At 44.2% G+C, this 7260-nt stretch overlaps 1 non-coding gene across 1 annotated transcript; it reads right to left on the bottom strand.

The window, feature by feature from the left end:
• Positions 1-5869: 5869 nt before the first annotated feature.
• On the bottom strand, positions 5870-5941 carry trnap-cgg (transfer RNA proline (anticodon CGG)). The gene has a single exon. It is a non-coding gene; the product is annotated as a tRNA-Pro (tRNA).
• Between the last annotated feature and the right edge of the window lie 1319 nt (positions 5942-7260).

The raw sequence follows: 7260 nt of genomic DNA, 5'->3' as shown, positions 1-7260 counted from the left end.
CACAACACCCTACAGCAATGTAGAAGTAAAAAGCATTCTAATTCATCTAATCTAAAAACACATTCTAATCAGAATCAGAATGAGCTTTATTTGCCAAGTCGGTAGGCACATACAAGGAGTTGTTTTCTCTGGTTTAAACATGTAAAAGGCCACATGAAGTTTGGAGGTCTGCAGCAATGGACTCTGCAGAAAGGTCGCCAACCTTCTGCAGAGTCCATTGCTGCAGACCTCCAAACCCGCTCTGTCATTTTACGTGGCCGACCACTTGGTGGCTGAGCTGCTGGCGTTCCCAGTCGCTTCCACTTTGTTCTAACACCACTGACAGCTGACTGTGGGACATTTAGGAGCGAGGAAATGTCTCCACTGGACTTGTTGCACAGGTGGCATCCTATCATGGCACCACGCTGGAACCCACTGAGCTCCTGAGAGCGAGCCATTCTTTCACAGATGTTTGTAGAAGCAGTCTGCATGCCGAGGGGCTTGCATTTCTACACCTGTGGCCATGGAAGTGATGGGAACCCCTGAATTTAATTATCTGGATGAGTGAGTGAATACTGTTGGCAATCTAATTTATATTATACAGACATAAAATGGCAAATGATCTGACACCCTGGAAAAGGGTAAAGTCTTTCTAAATATAAAATATATTGGGAACAAAATCATTAACATTGAGGCAGTGGAAAGACCCTGCCCTCTGGCAGAATAAATTTCATATATATGTATATAGTTTACACATAGTTAATATTGTTTTATGTTCTATTTTTATTAATGACGTTTCTTTGAAAATATAATAAAAATGAATTTAAATCCAGCATTTGGCTCAGTTGTATTGCTGTGGTAATATAGTCTGTGAAGATGAAGTGAAGATAAAAACTCTCCCAACCAAGGCTCAGCTCTGAAATACTACTGACAGGAATTTCAGATGTGAGATGGTGACAGAGGGAGGACACCTGGAAGAAACCCTGGACAGAATCAGACTTCAGATTTATTCATCTATTCAATAAAGATATATTTCAGTACTCTGTTTTAACGTAACATATAACAGTACAGATGTACATGTTCATTTATTTTTCATTTCAGTTCAGTTTTATTAACACAGACACAATTAAAATTAGCTAAGGAATCCTACAAAATGCACCGTAACTTCTGTTCAATCCCGAGCACGCACAGAAGTGTGGGAAGAAAAAACTGAGTTTTAACAGGAAGAAAGCTCCATCAGAACCAGAACCAGGAAGGGCGGCCATCTGCCTGGAGCAGCTGGGGCTGAGAGGACAGAAAAGAGGGGACAACAAGCAGCGGAACACCAGGCCAGGGACACCTGCTGAGAGAGGAACAAGTTAATGACAACAATGATGTCACATGTACATGGAGAGGAGAGGTGCATCATGGGAGCTCCCCCAGCAGGCTGGGCCTACAGCAGCAGAACTATGGGATGTTTCAGGCTCAGCTGAGCCATCCCTAACTATAAGCTTCATCAGAAAGGAAAGTTTTAAGCCTGACATTACATTTTATAACATTTAAGTCTAACACACCATGTTATTGTGATAAAATTAAAGGTTAAGACTCTTAAATAACAGTACAACAGCTACAAGACGTCCAGGTTACACATATAACAGGGCTAAAATTGACAGGATTTCAGCTGAAAAACACTTTGAAAGATGGAAGTTGTAATAATCCTAAACCTGTCACTTGATTTCATTGTAAGACACAATTTTTTTTTGTTCTATTAACAAAATTTCAACAAACTTCTATAACTGCTTACTTGACGGATAAACATACATTTATATTTATATCTAAATATCTGTTGTTGTAATATAATGTAAATGTAATATAAATATCTCAAGTGTTTCCAGTTAAAGCGAGTCTGCCATGTCAGCAGAAAGTATTACCTTATTGCTGAATATACTGTCCTGTTGCTGTGGGCAGTGTCAGTGATTGACAGATAAAGCAGCCAATCAGCACATGATGTTCACTGCAGGGCAGCTGCTTACTCGTGTGTACAGTATCTGACTAAATACATCCCAAAGAAGGAAAGTGGTCTGTCAGAGTACCTGCAAACTGTCATGGAGAATTCCAACATGGACAGAGTTAATGAGTGTGATGAGATGAGAGCTGTCATGCAGGCTTACTCCAGAAAGAGAGAGATCAGTGCTCAGGAGTGTGTGACTCGTGCATGTGGAATAAAGATGAAGAAGTGCTCACGCAGTGCTGTGTTCATTCCTACTGATGACAGTCCAGTGAAAATGAGTCGCCCCATGTCATTCTTGGAGGACACCCCGTCAGAGTCTCGTAATGTCTGGATGACGAGTTTGAGTGACAAATACAAAGCCAGACCCGAGACCCCAGAGTATGAGGAGATGTGCTCGGCTGATTTTGCTGCTAGCTGCAGGTTTGTCAGTGCAGACCACTCAAAGCGTGATGGTGTTTCACCACTTCTGAATGAGCTGGGATTTGTCCAAAGGCGGAAAAATGATAAGCCCTCTGTCATCAGATATTACCAATGTTCCAAGGAGAAACAGCCCGAGCAGTTTTATGCCAGATTACTGAGACTGTACCTTCCTCACCGATCCGAGTATGAAATACCAAGTGCCCATCTTCCAACCTACGAGTCTTTGTACAACTCTGGCTGGGTGCAGCTCCCAGGCTCAAACCGTCCTGAGAGCGTGAAAAACATTACACAAACACACAGAGACTAATATGAGAAACACACTGAGGAGATTGAGAATGCACTTGTAGAGTTTGAGGAGAGCAGAGAGCATGTGATGGAAGAATGGTGGAATCTGGCTCCTGAATCTGAAGTTGTGATGATGAGCTGCAGCAAAGAGAGCCAGACAATGAGCAGGAACATGTGCCTAAGTATTGTCCTCAGTCTGCTGCTGTGACAGAAATGAGAGCCATCAGAGAACCCCCAGCTGTGGATCCAGCTGTGCTGCGGCAGATGTATCAGAACCTGAAGCAGAAGCAGGCCTGTGTGTTCCATGCTATCAGAGACTGCTGCATTAAACTTGTGTGTGGCCTAAATCCAGAGCAGTTTTTCTTTTATGCCAACGGTGGTGCGGGAACAGGAAAGTCCCACTCCTTCCAAAGTGGGATGGATGCCGTCTCTCCTCATCAGACCAGGTTTTCTCCAGAAAGATTACCAATTATCTCTGTAGCCCACGTTGTTTGCTGGACACCATCTAGACAACCAGCGATTGAAGGAGGACATACAGCTCAACATGTCATCACTGGTCAGATTTGGCAGGGGTCCAGAGAAAACTACGGAGTCCGACATTGTTTTGGCAAAATTACACACCGATGCAACATTAATTTTAGTGACCTCCGATTGGCGTAACCGGGCGTCATTAACGCCAACGTGAATAACAGTTTCACCGTATTTACGTTTATCCTTAGCCAGCAGTTTTAAATAGGATTCTATGTCGCCCGCTCTGGCCCCTGGAATGCATTTGACTATGGCCGCTGGTGTCTCTAATGCCACGTTTCTGACTATAGAGCTGCTAGTTACCAGGGTTTTGTCCTCAGCGGGTGTGTCGCTGAGTGGGGAAAATCTATTTGAAGCATGGACAGGTCGATGGTGAACAACGGGCTTGACTTTAGAGCTATGCCTCTTCCTGACAGTCACCCAGCCACCCTGTAATCCCGGCTGCTCAGGTTCTGCTAGGGGGAGGCTAATTGAGCTAGCTACGCTAGGTGGCTCCGCATTGACTAAAGGGACCTGGCTCGCTATCGGTTGATGTTCAACAGTGCAGAGCCGAGCTTCCAATTCAGATAACCTCGCCTCCAAAACTACAAAAAGACTACATTTGTTACATGTACCATTATCGCTAAAGGAGGCAGAGGAGTAACTAAACATCTGACACACGGAGCAGCTGAAAGCAGGAGATGGAGGGAGAGAACTGGTAGCCATGCTAAGCTAGAGAACCAGACACACCGCTAAAAAGTGAGAATAAAAATTAAAGATCTGTAGGAGTGTGTTAGAAAAGAATGGTAAGCTATAGAGTTAACTATGCAAAATTGTGTAAGTTATAGGTAGAAATAAAGTGATTATCAGTAGTCCAAGAGGAGCAAGAAATTCCACAGAACACAAGCAAGGTAACAGGAAGTGATGCAACACGTCTTACTGCAAAGCAAAGCGTCACAGCGTTAATCAACCACCACTTCACCACAGGGCCAAGACTCCTTTAACGTTGGGGTTGTTCAGTCTATGTCCTCAATAACTTCACTCATGTTGAGTGAAGGGAGAGCCAGCTGCTACAGCTCCAAACAATATAGTAAGACAGGACATTTTTGCAATTGTTATCAGCACTCTTAAAGCTGCCGTCGGCAGGTTTTCAAAATTCCGAGTCTAAAGTCGGAAAATTCGAACTGATACAACTTTCAGGTCCCTCCCCCTCTGTGGACGAGGTTGTGCACGTGAGTTCACACCAGTGTGCGCGCACACAAGCTGGGGGCAGACTCACGCTCAGCATGGAAGACGTGGTTGGTGACTGTTCTGCTCAGATAATAGATAAATAATAAACCTAACGTGTTTGGTTAAAAACAGCCGGGAGCGCTCGATTTTTGCAAGCATGATTACAGGCTTCAGAGGGAGCTACAGAATTCGGGATTTTTCCTAAACAGCCTATTTAATATTCTACTTCCAGAATCAGAATATGACTAAAAAAAAGTTGCAGACGGCAGCTTTAATTAACAATTTGGGTGAGCAAAGAGAGACGCATTTAAGATCAAGGAAGGTACCCAAAGTTAACCATCAAGCTTTCCGTATAGAAAGCTTGATGGTTAACTAGACCAACGAGCCAAACGGTGGTCTTCCTGCGTTTCGTGAGAGCGTTCGGACAGCTGCGTTTCGTGAGAGCGTTCGGACAGCTGACGTAGCCATGGAATCCTGGGAATTTGTGATTGCTTTATTTCTTTTTTGACTTTTCCAGAGCAATGAGCCTATATTGTTTGGAGTTGGCTCTCCCTTCACTCAACATGAGTGAAGTTATTAGGCACATACACTGAACAGCCCACAAAAACTCCTGAGACCAATGAGTCAATACTCACCGCCAGGTTCCACCAATTCACATCACATTTTATGAAGAAGCCCAACTTTAAGACAGAACAGGCCTTTATCTCCATTTCTCTACCATTGACTTGAAGCGTTTCAATCTGGATTTATAGAACAAATACCAAAACTGCTTTAGATAATACTGCAGAGGGTGTGCTTACATGATACAGGTATTTATGCGTGGATCTGTCTTTCAAATTCCAGATAAGAAATTCATTTAAGAAGGACTTGAAGCAACTTCGGAATGAGTGTTGGAGGTTTGAGCTGTATTTTCTTATTTGGGGCTTTGATTCCAAATGCATTCAATGTTATAGTCAAAACGATACCCTCGGAAGGTACGTTCGATCATCGAATAGAAACATCCTACAACTTTCAGTTCAGCTCACTCAATGTCAGTGTTGCTTCCATCTTTTTTATTTCAAAGTTCTCTTATTCTAAAGTGGAGATTAGTTGCCAAAAGTATGTGTAAATTAATCTGTAACACTACAAATCCCTGTGAGTGTAAACTTGTGGAGGGTCAACGTAAACTCCAAAAGCCGGGATAACGGTTTGTCTAGCTAAACATTGCATTGTAAAAAAAAGATGAGTTGTTCACTTAACTGTCAGTGGCTTCAATGTTGGGGATGTTCAGTCTATGTCCTCAATAACTTCACTCATGTTGAGTGAAGGGAGAGCCAGCTGCTACAGCTCCAAACAATGTAGTAAGACAGGACATTTTTGCAATTGTTATCAGCACTCTTAATGAACAATTTGGGTGAGATCAAGGAAGGTACCCAAAGTTAACCATCAAGCTTTCCGTAAGCTTTTCTTAGAGTAGGAGGGCTCGTCCGGGATTTGAACCCAGGACCTCTCGCACCCGAAGCGAGAATCATACCCCTAGACCAACGAGCCAGAAGGTAGACATTTTACGTTTCATGAGAGCGGGGGTCAGCTGACGTAGCCATGGAATCAGTGGCGTGCATACATAGACATCAGGGGCCTCATGTACAAAGCGTGCGTCCGCACAAAATAGTGGCGTACGTTTTTACGTCAACGATCAGATCAAGAACGAAAAGACCGTGGAAATGTGCGGTGCCTCACGGCAGCTTCAGGGCTGGCGTACGCACTTTTCTACAGCTGCTGATTCTTTGGCGACACCTAAGGTGATGTTGGGAAACTGTTATAATAAATAAATGTGAAAACAATTAGTGCTCAGACAGTGATGTGCACACCTGAGATACATGAACAATTAATACTGATAAACTATTAACACACCCATGTTTCTGCAATTGCACGAGCGGACATAAAAACAGCGCAAAGTGGTGCAATGCATACCATTAAAAACAATGGCTGCTTAAATTAGAAGACTTTGCTAATGGTGCAATTCGAAGAGAGCGTGTGTTCACTACAACAGAGAGGATTAGCTGGCACATGATGGCGACTGACTCGTCAGCCGTTTTGAGGGAAATCCTCCTGGAACTGTACGCAGAGCTGCGGCCGGCGTTGGAGCACAACACAGCGAGGAGGCATGAGCTGCCTGTGCCCACAGGTGATGTGCACACTGGGGTTCCAACCGGGGCATTCCAGAGGTGATGTGCACACTGGGGTTCCAACCGGAGCATTCCAGAGGTGATGTGCACACTGGGGTTCCAACCGGGGCATTCCAGGGGCAGGTCGCCAACCGATTGGGACTGTGCCAGTCTACCGTGACCCAAGCCATGCCAGCCACGTGGGACAGAATTAATCGCATCTCAGCCACTATATCAAATTCCCAACAGGCCAACATTAAAGACCTCATGACACCTGGAGACGACTTTTTTTTTGTTTAGTCTGAAATAACTATTATTTTCGAGTTGAAATACATTTTTGTGATAAATATGCTCGGTTCTCTGTTATTTTCGAAATTTGAACGCACGCCACTGAAATCCACAGGCCAGTGTCCCGCCAACGTTCCAACATAAAAATGACGTATGCTCCGGAACGTCTGCTCCCTCCTCCTCTCTCCTCTCGCACACTTTAGACTGTTCGCGGCAGCACACCGACTCATCTACTACTGGCATTGGCTCACACCTCCCACAAGAACACCTAAAGCAGGGGTGGCCAACCGGTCATAGACTAAGAGCCGCAGTTTTTTACTATGTTACCACAAAGAGCCACATTATTTGGAAAAATGACCGAATTCTCTCCGTTCCATCCGTCTGTTCTTGACTCGCTCTCTCGTCTCGGTCACA

This window comes from Odontesthes bonariensis, chromosome 2, assembly GCF_027942865.1.
Source record: "Odontesthes bonariensis isolate fOdoBon6 chromosome 2, fOdoBon6.hap1, whole genome shotgun sequence".
Taxonomy (NCBI): Eukaryota; Metazoa; Chordata; class Actinopteri; order Atheriniformes; family Atherinopsidae; genus Odontesthes; species Odontesthes bonariensis.
Note: the sequence above shows the minus strand (reverse complement) of the source record. Positions and strands in the feature narration are given on the sequence as shown.